General features: G+C 40.2%; 1 long non-coding RNA gene across 1 annotated transcript in view; it reads right to left on the bottom strand.

Annotated features, from left to right (window-relative positions):
* LOC121926445 overlaps positions 1 to 15,340 on the bottom strand; it is a 249,588-nt gene that overhangs the window by 58,759 nt on the left and 175,489 nt on the right. The gene's annotated exons all lie outside the window — the stretch shown is intronic.

Raw genomic sequence — 15,340 nt, 5'->3', positions numbered from 1 at the left:
TATATTTTTGACATTTTTTTTGTTTTGTTTTCTGTTTTCTATAAACAGACTTGTATTTATGTAAAAGGATTGATGTAGGCAATTTTTAAAAGTATGCTTGACTTAAAGAATCCTGTATTGCAGAGAAAATATGGAATACATCTCTTCGTGTTGGGCAAATACCTATCTGGTGACCTAACTCCTATTGTTTGTCCAAACTAGAGTGGGCTTATTGAATCAATGGGATTTACTCGTGTGTTGACTCAATGAATCAGAATTGATTCAGTGGGTTTAGTCTTGGTGTAGGGAGATTTCCATTCCTTGCCCAAGTCCCCTGGACATTGTCCTGAGAGTACAGCTTTAGTGTGCCTCATGTCTGAGGATTAATATATGCAAAAATATTAAAATGTGAGTTCATTTAAAAATAGATGGCATTGTGCTCTTTTATCCCAAACAAGGCTACAAGTGCCACTTGGAGAATGTTGCAGAAAAGCGTGTTATTAGAAAACTCAGAAATGTACAGTTTTGGATGTGTATCTCCATTCTTTACAAATGAGCACACAGTTACAAAATTACATATAAAATCAGTTTGGGATGAAAATTACCTTTCTCTCACACACAAAACTATCATGGCCTTGTTATTGTTATTGCCATTATAAACCATACAGTATAATCTTGTCATTGTAAACTACAGTCTTGAGTAAGCATGGTTAGGACCAGGCTCTGAAAGAAGTGCTTCAAAAGAGCTTTTAATTGGATTGTGTCTGTGTCAGCTGTCCCATAATATAGCAAGAATAGCAGCATGAAAAGAGGTATCGGCTGAGGGTCTTATTTGTGTGTTTTCCAGAACTCCTTGAAGTTAATGGTTTCCATCAGATTAAAACCAGAAAAAGCTCTCTACAGACCCTGATTTTAATTCATGTAGTTGCATATGAGTGTTCACTTTTTTTTCATTTACATGCTTTCTTGTTTTGTTCACTCCATTGTCATTTTGATATGAAAATAATTCCTACTACTACCTAAAATGGAATGTGTCATGAAAAGAATATGTGTTCAGGTTATCACCATATGCCTCAAATTCCAAACTGCCAACGACGGTGCAGTTACGTTGCAATTGCGCAGCGCCGTTTAGAGGCGGGGCGGCTGCAACGTAATCGTTGCGTGTGGTGTATATATGGCGCTGTGCAACTGTGGTGCATGCATGATGTGCTAAGGTTGTGGAGTGTGTGCATGCGCCACCCCGAGGCAAGCCTAGCATGTCGTGGCAACCCTAGCAGGCTGCAAAGGGCCCATCTGGACAGGGCCTATATTAAACAACCCCCCTTTCCTCAAACAGAGCTTGAAAAAGCTGCCCTTTTGGACTACAATACACAGAACTCTTAAAACTGGAAATGAAAGAACAGTGTTTTTATGCAAAGGAAAGTTCTTTTCCTAGACCAGGGGCTCAAGACACAGCACTCCTATGGCCTCATTCCTTGTTGACCAGCTCCTCCCTTCAAATCCAATCATCCAGGGCCTTGCATTTTTTCCTGGGTCATCACAGTTTTGGTGCACAGGCTCATACTCTCATAGCTGACCTGAACATCTCAGGTTAAACATCCCTAACATGTTCATTTATCCCAAAGAGAGCTCAGTGATATTTAGCCTCTGCCTTTGTCATTGTTCTATCCATCCAGATATATTACAGTCTAACAAAGTGCTCTGGAGGATGGATGGGAGAAACTCTTCATTTGTCTGTGTGGTTTCATAGCTAGCCTCCTACAGCTTGGCCAATATTCTTTTTTTTCTCTCCTCTGGACCACCAAGTGTTATCCTTTAGTTTGTCGATTTATAGTGCTGTCATGGTTTCAAATGCTGAAGCCATTGTGTAGAACATACTTGGCTGACCTCTGAAGTGACTTTCTGTATTTCAGTTGTGAACTCATTAGGGCTTGGAAGGGGCAGCTGAAAAGAAAATGGCCTCCCCTGCCCCACAACTGCATCCAGGGAGTCGCTTGAGAGTCACAACAATGGTGAATTAAGGGGAAAATGGCAAGCTCACTGCCCTAAATTAGCTCTAGATATTTTACATTCATAATTGAAAGGCAAAACAGCAATGCTTGCATCACGCATTGGTAGAATTCTTCAGCTCCTCCACTCCTCTTCAAATTACATAATTCATGGGAGACATGCCAAGTAAAGAAGAATGCACTCTGTGATTGAAAGAGATGATGCCTCATGGGTTTTCTGCAGCACCAAAGCAAAAGACAGAGCTGTCCTTTTCTGTAATGTTCATATAGAACTGTAACAATGACACTTCAGTGAAAATTGGTTGCTAGCATGAGCGCTGCACCTGCCTGATCTAAATCAAGATGTAAGAGATAATCCCAAACAGGCACCTCTACATGCATCAGCTCTGCAAAAATATGAAGATTCGGGGTAGATCTGCCCCTGTGGGACCCCACTAGTCATATGAATAAGCCCTGGTTGTCCAAGTATTGTCATTTATCACTTTGGTTTTTGTCTCCTGGAAGAAGGGATGGCAAAGGCAGCCTCAGTTATTGATGACCAATTAAGTTTGGATGGAAAGACCACAAGTGGGAATCACTTGGATCTCCCAGCTATTGTTGGACTGCAGATCCCAGCATTCCTCACTATTGGATATGCTGGTCAGAGTTACAGTGACATATAGTTGAACATCTGGAGGGCTGTATGATATATTACTAAACTGGGGAAAAAATGAAAGGGGGGGGGCAGCCCTGAAACAGGTTTACTTTAAGGATTTGCTTGTTGAAGCAGAGCTTCACTGTTCGTATGGAAAATAATTTTTGAAAATCAGCAGACTTTGAAAAGCAGTCTGTGATATGTGTATGCCAAATATTGCAGAATTTTTTTAAAAAAATTCTGACCTTGGATAAGTCACATCCCCTGAACCTGATAGGAAAGGAATGGCAAACCTAGTTATTTTAAAGTGTGGACTAAATCACATAGTAAACTTGCCACTCCACTATATAGGAGCCACTAGCTTCCACTGGTTAGTTTTAAAACATTACTTCTAAATTCTGCATCTCCTTACCTGGACAGTGAATCGTGCAAACAGGTAGTATGTTCATCCAGTCCCATCTAGCAACCAGGAGGGACAGTGCATACAAAGTACTTATTGTAGATGAGGGGCTTTGGGAGAAAAGGAAGGATCTGGATTATCTTCTATGGTTTATCCTTTCTTACCTAACAGCTGACCAGTGAAATTTTAGCCTTTTGGAAAAGCTACATATTCAAAGCCAGTGTGGTATAGTGGTTTGAGCATTAGACTACAACTCCAGAGATCAGGATTTGAATCCCTGTTCAGCTATAGAAACCCACTGGATGATGTTGGACAAGACACATTCTCTCAAGTTCAGAGGAAGGCAAAGGCAAAGCTGTGAACAAATTTTGCCAAGAAAACCCATGATAGGTTTGCTTTAGTGTTGCTCTAAGTCAGAAACAACTTGCAGCCACATAACAACAACAACATATGCAGTGTTCTGGGAGCTGGAATCTGTATCTTCCTGGAAAACAAGGATGGGGTTTTTCTAATCATCATTTCCATTAGAAAAAATTGCACGGATGAATGGGATCCAAAAGCTATTTGTGTTCATGTTTGTAGTGGTGATTGCAGAAAATGCCCTGGTTGGTTTTGTAGCTGTGTTTCTTATGCATCACTGTTTTTAACAGATGGTCTGTTATTATAACTGCCATACCTCCCATAAAGGGTTTCTAAGCTGGGCTGGTTTCTCTACCGCTCTTTCTCTTATGCTACATGGCCTCTTTAGCATATTCTTTATTTGAATTCTAAAAGTTTATGTGTGCTATTTTTCAAATGTTCTGTTTCTCAGGCTCAACTGCTGGGACCTCAGTGGCTTAAAGATAGTACCTTATGTGGGCCTAAATCTCAATCTCTCTCTCTATGTGCATATATATATATATATATATATATATATAAAATTTTAAATAGCAAGCCTTCCTTTATGAGGATGTTCAGTTCACAGCTTGAGCAGTGTAATTTTTACACAGGTCCCAGCAATCAATAAAAAAAGCCACGGGAGGAATGATTTATCTTGTTGGTTACCGAGACTGTCACCGAGAGAAATTGTAAAAGATCAATTTACACAACCTGGTGTGAGAATGTTATTGATATAACACGGCTGATCAGTTTCTGGTTGTCTGTGGGCAGTCACTGAAAAAGAGAGTCCTGCCCTCTGATAGGGCCACTGACCAAGATCTTAATAGACTCGGTGGTCCATAAAATGGACAAGAAGCCAATGGAGGAAGAGATTGCCAAAGGCGCTTGGGATGCTAACCTGCCGGGAGCAGGATGGATTGGCTGAATGCCGATTGCTTCGTTAAGCAGTGTCAGGCAGGCTCTCCCCCTCTCCCCTTTCCTTTTTTTCCTCCCACTGTGAGAACAGTTCGCTTGGAGACTTGCTGCCTTAATTACAAAGAGCCCTTTTAAATACAGGTCACAGGAGTTGGCTCACTTGAAAGGAAATAAGGAAACAAGCTACCTTCCTGGAAAAAAAAATAAAACTTCCACTTCTCAAATTAGTTAAATGAAGCTTATCGGCCATTGTTAGTTGATCCTTTGACAGTCTGTTAATTGCAGTGCCTCTGTTAACCATGTTATATGGATCCACATATATGATTTTTATTTTATTTCCTTTTTTGAAAAAACCTGTAGAGATATGTATAGCTTGGCACAGAAAACTAAGGTTTGGCTCCTTTGGCTGTTTCTTGTAAATATCTAGGCATACTTTAATTCAGAAGGGATAATTTAATTCACTTGATTCATACACATGAATGCAATTTTAAATCAAAATTGATTCCATTCTGCTGAGCCAAATGATTATTCTAGCTTTTGAAGAATGTTGCATTAATTGTGGAAAGCCAGTGTAGTACTGTGGATAAAGTGGGGGGTGACCAACAGTGGTCTTCCAAATGTTTTTAGCCCACGGCGCTCACCAGCCTTAGCCAACATAGCCAATGGTTGTCTGTGGGTGAGGGATTGGTAATCCTAAACATCTGGAGGGCCACAGCGATCAAAACCTGGGTTAGACTAGGATTGGGGAGATCCATAAACCTTGCTGGATGTTTTGGGGCCAATAACTGGCCCGTAGCTTAATCTATTTTAGAGAGTTATTATGAAGATACTGTGTATGATCAGAGAAACTTGGGATTTATCAGCTGTCCTAATGGAAATTTAATTGAAGAGAAGGGTGAACACTTCATATATGAATAAAAATAAATTAAAAGAGATTTGTTGATAAGTATGAAATGTTGCCAGGCCACAAAACAACAACAGTTACAGCAGCAACAGCGACAAGAGCAATGTATATGCTATGCTTGTACAGGGTGAGACCAGGTGACATGAATATCATGATAAAACATAATTTAGCATCATGGAAATGATTATCTTTTTTCTTGGGTTTATGCATTCATCTTTCCCACTGGTGTAACTTTGAGGGAATCTTTTTTCTATCAAACTGATTATCTGTAGCTTGTTTGTCATCTCAGCCTGATAAACTATGGTTAATCAAGAAGACAACATAAAATTCTTCTTTATGAATCTGCCTGGTTTCCGTAAACTATAATTAAGATTTAATATGGTTTATGGTTTTAATGTAATGTGAAATTGTGGTTGGTCTAACTTGGAAAAGGAAGCCAGAGAAAAAGAGGACAAATGAATAATGTGTCCATTTCCATCATAATAAATCATGTTTTATAAACCATGTTTTATCACAGCTTATCATGACATCAGAACACACTTACACATCTGTTTCATACTGTTGCCTACGTATATCTCCTCACAATGTAAAAGCTGATCTAAATATCTGGCCTGCACATTTATTGGTGAGTGACAAATGAAGCTTTAAAATTAATAGTTTACAGATATAGAATCTCAGCTAGATTGCTTTATTTACTAACTTTCATTTCTTCAGCATTACTGCAGAAAAAAGAAACTCGGTCACAATTAAAAATCCCACAGAGGTAATTTCTGCCTTGGTTGAAGTTATTATTCTGTTTTAAAGCTAACAATATAAAGGATCCAAAGGAACATTAAGAGGGGAAAAGTAATGTTGTCATGTGTTTAACCTGTTAATTATAGTAATCTACACTACACTGTAAGTATCTTAACCTGGAATGAGTAACAGGGGGTTGAGAAAATGAACAGACTATAGCAAATGGGGGAAAAAAGAAAATCACATTGCCAACTGAAGTGTAACCTGAGCTTTGCATTTTGAACTTGTTTGTTTCCACATTTCCAATCACACTGGTATATACTAGACAGAACACTTCTGTGTGTGTCGGGGGGCCATGCTTTGGTTCTCTCCTCCGCATTTCTTAAAGTATCTCCAGAAGCCAGCTAAATTTGTTTTAATACTCAAAATGCACATTTTAAAGAGGCAAAACTATAAAGGTTTGCACACCACACTGAACTCCACTGTAACTGCTTGTGAACCAACCAAATTTGTGTTGGTTCTCTTGCTATCACAAACAAACAAACAAACACAAACAAATAACGAAACCAAGTGATAATTTATCACCACATCTTTGGATATTAAATGCCTTGACAAATTAGCAAACGCAGCCAGTCAAATGCTGATGAGAGGAGCTTGGGACTGATTTACTCGATGGGTATACATCAGAGCTTGGGGTCATTTTGGGTGGGGAAAAACTCTTAGAATTAGAAGTTGAAGGCTTTCATGGCTGGCATCCATAGGTTTTTTTGTGGGTTTTTTGGACTATGTGGTCATGTTCTAGAAGAGTTTATTCCTGTCCCTTTCCGTCTCGAAGTAAGAATGAAATGCCAGTTTCATCAGCAGTGCATGCAATGAAAGGGGGGGCTGGGAGGAATCTGGTTCTTCACATCAAGCAGTGAAAATGAAATGTCTTGGACCAATCTTGGTTAGTAGCCTTTGATGCTGTGCCACTGGTAATCTTTTGGGCTGCCCTTGATCTTCTTGCTGGAGATATTGTACCTTTCAGAGCTCTGTCAAAGAAGACATTTCAACAGGTATTGCTTGCCACATAAGCGCCACCTGCTCACCCAAACATTAAAGGTATGAGTGCCCTGTTCTGTCTTTTGGTTAGTAACTCTGCATCTGACATGTGCCTCCTGGAGAGTTCCCAGGGATTTGCTCTATTTCATCTAACAAAGTGGTAAAAATATTAGTTTGACCCTAAAAGGTACATTCATATGTTCAGTATAGTCATTTAACCTATGGAATAAACTTCCTACCAGGCTTTTTCATGGTAATTTTCACAGAAGCCTTGACTGACAGTTAACTCTCAAGGTGTTTTAATACAGGCCTTCAGGTGGGTAGCTGAACTAGACTGAAAACAAACAGAAGAGTCTGAAACCTATTTGGGGGCCATTCAGACTAACCTTTGAACTGAACTGTAACCCAGATTAAAAGCTGGAAGTTCTCACTGGCACCGGTTTAAACACATCAGAATTAGGGTCTTTCGCACTTGATCCAGGGCAAATCCCCCTTGGAGCGGTTTTTCTGAAAGTGGATTATTTCCCGTGTCTTTTAGGAAACCCTGTTTCTTCCCTGCTGCCGGCAAATGTGAACTTGGCCCCGGCCATGATTGGGTCAAGTTCAGGGGAGGGATTTAGGGCAGAGGAAGGGCAGAGGTAGGAACATGCCTCCCTCTCGCAGGCAGCTTTCTTTCTCTCTCTCTCTCTTTTTGTAATTTTATTTTTGACAGATTATGCGAATGCTTGTTCTACAGGTTGATACATATTGACAGAATGTGTCTGCTTGTGCTACATTTCCCTTTCGTTTGCTTGCTGCCGGCATGGCACCTCACATTGCAAGTGGCATTTTTAAAAAATTACTTTTTGTGTGTGTGTGTGTGACAGAATATGCGAATGCTTGTGTTTCCAATTTGTCAAATTGATACAATGTGTGAATGCTTTTGCTACATATGTATATGTGTATGTAAGGCATACTGTGGTGGCAATCGGAGGGAAAGCAAAGAAAGAGGATGCAGAGATGGCATTCTGAGGTGAGGTATTATTGTTGTTGTTGTTGTTGTTGTGACAGATTATGTGAATGCTTTGGGCTGGAAGGGAAGAGGTTCCAAAGAGGAGGAAATGCTGGGCTGGAAGCGAAGGGGAAGCTAGAGGCTGGCATTCAGAAGGAAGGATGTGGAAACCCATGACTTTGGGGGTCACACTCTCTCAGCGTCAGGGGAAAGGCAATGGCAAATCTCCTTGGAACCAGTCTTGCCAAGAAAACCCCAGGATGGGGTAATTTTAGGGTTGCCATAATCTGTAATGACCCAAATACACACAACACACACACACACCTGGAGGTTTTTAAATTTGACAAGTTGACAGAATATGCGAACACTGCTGCCAGTTTTTTTTAAAAAGGAGGGGGGAAAGCACCCATTCGGTTGGCCAATGGTTGTAGGATACATCACCTTTGATGAAAGCGGAAGTGAATTTGATTGACAACAAAGAAGGCTGCAGAGGAGCAAATTGCATCGATCAAGGTAAAGGGTAGTACGAACTTCTTTCTGAGCAGATTTGGTATGGGGGCAACTGGATCTGCCCAGTTCTATCCAAGCAAATAAGCGAGTGGGAATGGGGCCTTGCATTTCTACATAAACAGTTGTGAACTCTGGCTCCTGCTATTTCAAACACCATATCATTTGGTCAATGTGACACATAGCATGGAAAATTTCCTTTTTGGGGAGACTGCAACTTTCAGAATCTCTCAGTCAGTCCTCACAACCTTCTAGGAATTCTGGGAATTTGGGAACAGGGCTGTACCTCAAAAGCATCTGAACAGGATGTGAGAGTTTAGGGATTCTGAGAGGTGAAGCCATGCAAGTAACTTTTCCATCCTCTTATGGGCTATGGGTAGTCACCATGAGCAGATGCTCCTTTTTCAGACTACTTTCACCTGTCTTTCAGATGCCTTCCACTCCAGCCAATCTTCTGGGTCCCTGCATTTCTGTTGCTGTGTGCCTTCAAGTTGTTTCCAACCTATGGCCACCCTATCACAACGTTCTCTTTGCAAGATTGGTTCGGGGGACTTTGCCTCCCTCTGAGACTAAGAGAGAGTGACTTTCACAAGGTCACCCAGTGGGTTTCCATGGCCGTGCGAGGATTTGAACCCAGGGCATCTTAGTCCACTGTTCACTACACCACACTGACTGTGTGAGATGTTTGAAGACATGGTTAATGACCTCCACCTTTTCTTTTTCTTCTTTCCCCTCATCATAGGAAAAGCATTATCTGATAACTTTCCCCAAAGCCCTTTCACAATTTGGAGTAAAGTGGGTTGGGGTGTGGTGGGAAGAGAAGAATAGTGCTGGGAACCTTTACTTTGTTTTCCTTAACAATCTCTCCATTGTCACAGACAGGTAAATAAATAATCATTGACTAAGAATGACTTCCTATAACACTCTTCCTTGCTGGACCAATGCATTTTAAGGACTGGTCATTTCCTGTGGATAGATTGATCTTATCCAAGCAGAACAGCTGATCACAGCTCACCTATGAGGAAAGACTCACTCCCCATGATTTAGCCCTGCTTTTTATACCACGTGAAACCAAATGATTGACAGTCAGAAGAATATGCATTTTCTCTTTGCAGATCCAGATCAACACGTTTGCCACAAGACACAGAACTGTATTATAACAGCAGCATAATGAACAAGAAGTGCCAGGACTCATGTTCCTCCTGTGCCATTTAGTGAAGCCACACACTTAAGTACAAAAATGACCAAAAGGTATATTTGCCCTGCAAAACGAATGAAGCTATTTCCCATAAAGATACATCTGAAGAAGTAGACCAAGTCTACGAAAGCTTATGCTGCAAATTCTTTCACAGTTAGTCTCAAATGTGCTACAAGATCCCTTGACATAAGATAACAGCTGTAATTATAACTTTATTATTGCAAAAGGAATTGACATACAGCTAATTACTTTCATGCCCTAATTGAAATTTCCTTTGTAATACCTTCTTTTTTTTGGCACACAAAGACTTGGTACACAGACTGTGAAAGGGAAAACCATGCACACACTTTTTGTATTAGCTGCACACAATGGAATAAAGAAAAAAATGGCTTAAATTTCCTTACTCTGTGCATGTCCTATGAGACTGGGGCCTCATAGCTGCATTTGCTTCAAAATCGGACTGGTGAATCTCAGCATGCTTTTCAAAAAGTACAAATAATAACATATGTGGATTGATCAAAATGTGATGTGAGCTGGGCAGCAGTTTGTATGGCTCTAAAAAACTGAAGTGGAGGGAAGAAGGGAGTGTCTGTAAGTATAATACATGCATGAACCATTCTGAATAGCAACAGTTCCTAACTTAGGATCTCCAGATGCAATTAGACTACGATGCCTAGGATTCCTTACCATTGGTCATTATGGCAGGGGCTGATGGGAATTGAATTCCAACACCTTCTGGGCACCTAAGGTTGAGAACCATTGCTATAAAACATCTATGGCAAACATTATACAAATGGAATATGGTAAGCAGTGTTACCAACAAGCCTCGAAGATATTCCCCAGAATGTTTTACCAAAATCCCAAATCCCTGGAATTCCCCAATATTTATTATTATTAGTCAGTCAAAATCCCTGGAAAGAAATTAATTAAATTCCCTGGATTCCTGGGAATTTCCCCGGAAATTGTCAACATTGATAGTAAGTGTGCCTTAGGCTGCATCTGCACAATAGAAATAATGCAGTTTGACAACACTTTAACTGCCATGGCTCGATGCTGTTGAATCCTGGAATCTGTAGATTTTTTTGGCATCAGAACTCTCTGACAGAGAAGGCTAAATATCTCACAAAGCTATAAACCCCAGAATTCCATAGCACTGAGCCATGGCAGTTAAAGTGGTGTCAAACTGCATTATTTCTGCAGTATAGGTGCAGCCTTAATAGCACTGTCTCACGGGAACTAGCTTGTATGCATCTGAACTGGATGTGAGGAGGTTCAGATGGCAGTCACATTTACCAGTTAACTATATTAATCACTGTTGTAGTGGAGACAGTGCTCACAGGGTCAAGCACCAGGATATTTTGATTAGGAGGGAGCCAAGGATCTCATTATCCACATTCTATGGATTCTCCTTCTACCTCTGTGCTTATTTGCCACCATCATTGTAGTTTGGGGATGGAACATGGTTTCCCTTCCCAGCTATAATATGTTGATGTGAGTTTTCTAGCAAAGTATTTTGTTGTGGCTTGGTCATAAATGGACAACAAAGACCCATTCGCTTTACAAATTCACCACTGCCCAGTTATGAATGGTTTCAAAAAGTCATCATATTCATTCTTCTGTCATGTTCCATGCTAGAAGAAATTAAATTGGCTAGAACAGGTTCACTGTTGTGGGTCAAAACACAGCAGTCTGCAATTTTGAACTCTCTTGGGGGTCTCCTGGTGAGATGAGCACCTACACTTCAATATTTCATCCTACACCACTGATACTAACCTAACTATTTTTTCCTTTTTCATGGCATTGGCTTCCCATATGGAATGTTTCAGCAGAAGAGCTTAATGCCAACATTGGGACTCTCTTCTATGAGAACCAGTGTGGCATAATGGTTTGAGCAGTGGACTCTGGAATCTGGGGACCAGTGTTCAATTCCCCACTCAGCCATGGAAACTCACTGGATGAGACACAATCTCTCAACCCCCCAAAACCCTGTGATAGGTTTGCCATAAGCCAGAAATGACTTGAAGGCACATAACAACAACAACAAAAACAAAAACAAAAACAACAACAACAACAACAGTTGATCTCTACATTACTAAATCCTGGCTGCAATTTTGTTGGCTGGTATAACTACATCAGGATATGTCGTAGCAGTGTATGTGGTGGCATGGTGATAGTGCAGTGGTGGCAGGGGCAAAATGGGCATGGGCATTACAACAGTTGTGGGGGATGGCAGCAAAATTCATTTCTGATGAAAGAAATGACTTTGGGTCCTGAGTTGCTTGCATGCTGGTAGAAAAGGCAACAGAGACTTAGGGGTGAAACAGACGGGCAAAATAAAATGATTTCCACTTTGAAGGCAGGGTGTTTAGATGATGCATGCTTCAAAAGTGGCTGAAAACCAGACCAAAGCCATGCTCCAGGGCTAAAAACTGGTGCAAAAGGAAGCTGGGATAGTCTGACTCAAGGCAGAAAATGTGCATCTTTGCTGCCCAAATAAATAATATAATATATAATTTAAATATAATATACAGTAAATAAAAATATAAATGTCCAAATATGAGTGCAGGGCTGTGGCAAAGCAAAGAAATGAAAGTGCAACTCGAATGGATGTAATGACAACAAACACAAACCAGACAGTCCAACAGAGGCTCATGGGATGAAGGGGGCATGTAGAGGATCCCTGCATGATTGTGCGTTGCCAACAAACCACTCACACACCATTGCACTGATACCCTGTACAGGTGGAGCATCACATATGTGACTGATCAAAGGGCTGGCCAGGCAATGGAATGGCATCTGGGCAGATGTGGGAGGTATTTGGAGGTCACAGGCAGCATGTCTGTGTGACAGTGCACATATATGGTGGGGACACAACAAATTACCCAGTGCCATAGCTTGGCAAGGCATCATATGGCCAGTTTTTATTCAGCTTGCCTTGGGAGCAGGCTGTGTGGATAGCAGGGCTTTGACCCACTTTTGGACAAAGTAGGATCGAGCTGATTTTTCCTGCCTGTCTGTTCCATCCATTGAATGGCAAAGGAGATAGTTTTCTCTGTCATACCCTGTCACCATTCTGCACCATCTCCAAAAGTGCCTTATACCAGATAATTACATGAGTGTACGTTTGGTCCCTGTGTCTCATTACTTATAATATTTTATGCTACATCATTGGCAGAGAAAAGACAAACTGAACTAGAATTGCCCCTGAAAAAAGTTAATTTCAAAATGAGTTTGGAAATTCCTTCCCAGGAGAAACACCAAGAAAAGTCAAAAGCATTTCTCTAATACCTGCAAACCTTTAGAGAGGTTTTCATAATGGCAAATTCAGACTAGTCTCTCCCCATTTTTTTCTTGTTAGCAGTCAACCGGATGGACTTTTAAACATACATGATGAGCTTTAATGTCCATGATTAAAGAGTAATTCCACAATTTGTTAGGTATGACAAACCTTATAACTCAGCCAAGTGATATGGGGGACATGGCAGGTATCACATTGACCCAAGAATCTGACTTTTAAAACTATCTCTCCTATTACCTTTTAACCTTACTGGAAGAAAGGAGAAAGAACAGAAGGTCAAGTTCACGCAAGATACTACCAGTCAAAATGACTGTTTGCTACACTTTACAAATTAAAAGTGAATACTTAGCAAAATACAGATGTGACCCTTCAGTTTAGATGACTGTACTTGATAGTAAGGGGAAGACAGCAGGAGAGTGGAGACCAGATGGGAAGAAAGTAAATCCAGAAGCACAAAATGATCTCAGTTCATGTGCCTTCTCAATGGACCAGACAGGCAGGATTGTAAACAGCTACACTGAACATGAGAGGAGCTAGGAATGGAAGGAGTTAGAAGTGCTTCTGGGTAGTTGTATTTATTGTTATGTTGCTGTTGTTATTGTTCTGTTTACAGGTAACATTTCCTCCAGACAGCTCTGAATGGTGTATGTGTCTCTATTCTTCCCCATGTTAACGTTCAGAACAATCCTGTGAGGCAGGTCAAGCTGAGAGAGGGTGACTGTCCAGATTTCACCATATTTTACCAAAATATGGTGAAATCTGCCAAAAGCTGGCCATTTTTTTGATGCCTGTAAAAAATAGGAAGTGTATTGAAAGTTAACTTCTTATTGACTTTCTGTTTTTTTTTAAAAAAGTCTTTCTTGGACCTAATATAGCCCAGCCCTCCATCAATGTGAACAAATTGCGTCCTGTGGTCTCAAGAGGCATTTTTTGGCATTAAAAATAAAATAAATTGGTTGTGTGTTTGCTGCAGGTGTGTGTGTATGTGTGTTTGTGGAACCTCCAAGTTCCCATATGAGATCAATGCAGTCCCCTAAACTCTTGCTTGCAGCTTCCCATCTTTATTATCTATAGTGAATCTCCTCTGGTGTTTCTTCATTCTTTACTAGTGGTAGACCATGAGAGAGCTGTAGAGAAGCGAAATCATTTTGTCTTGTTGAAAAACCTAGCTATGTAGGTCTCCATGTTTTATCTGGGTGTTTGATCTAAATAAGGGGCCTTGATCAGAACAGATTGAGTGTAGATCAATATGCTCACCAATGAACCCAGACCTAAATTGGTCCCAGATCCAAATTGGGACCTCTCCATGCACATTTCAGCAATAAATTCCCTGTCCTGATGGGCATATGCCATGTTACCTTAGAGAAATGGTGAGATGGGGATGACAAGTGATAGAGAAGTGGCTATTTATGAATATGAATAAAGAAAACACTGTTCACATGTGGAGGATCAATATCTTTGTAGAAATATCTCTGCAAATAAATTCCTCAGGTGAGGTACTGGTATTTTCAATATTGGTTTGTCAAAAGTTGTCTTAGTTTAGATGCAGTGGTTACATGCACAACTGGCCTGCTTGATATGCATTTCACCCACACATTTCACCATAAATATGTGTTTGAAATAGAAGGTGTTTTCTACTTTCAACTGCCTGTTCTCAGCAACAAATTGAAAAAGGGCCCACCATATTAATATGGAAGCATTTCCCTCCACAGCACCCTTTGCCCCTCTGCACAGTTATATGTCACAGAAAATTTCCAATCATCTGTTCATCTGTCAGGTATAGTAGAGGCTTCCCCATACCAAAGAAGTGTCAGAGAGAATTTTTCAAATAAGCCACACATTGTAGGAAAATTAGGTATTATTTAAGTTCCTGGAATCCGAACAAAGTGCAAAATGCAATTTACATTAATTTGTTACATTAAGTTGTTGTACAATACCTCATTGTTTAAATAACTATTTGTTAGCAGGAAATACTTCTTGTAATATAGTTCTGATAGATTTGTGTTAATCTTGGCCTACCACTGTAATGGGGATTTCTTTTGCATTTTAATTTCTAGCAGTAATTGTGCGTTATATTCCTGTCATCATTTCTTGACACTTTTCTCTGTGCCTGTTTGCATAGTCTTTTTGCTTACATCAACAGTGGGTTACAGAATGCACTTTGTTTGAAATATATTATGATGAGTTCTGTTTCTGCATCTGTTAAAAAGTTGCTCTTTTATGTTGAAACAATAAAGAAAACACAACCTAGTGGTCCATGAACAAAAATAAAATAAAAAACAGGAAGGGTCGACTCTTTTATGGGGACAATTAAATATAATTTAAAATGCAATTTTGTGATTCTTCATTAG

This window comes from Sceloporus undulatus, chromosome 3, assembly GCF_019175285.1.
Source record: "Sceloporus undulatus isolate JIND9_A2432 ecotype Alabama chromosome 3, SceUnd_v1.1, whole genome shotgun sequence".
Taxonomy (NCBI): domain Eukaryota; kingdom Metazoa; phylum Chordata; class Lepidosauria; order Squamata; family Phrynosomatidae; genus Sceloporus; species Sceloporus undulatus.
This window is presented reverse-complemented; position numbering and strand designations above follow the sequence as displayed.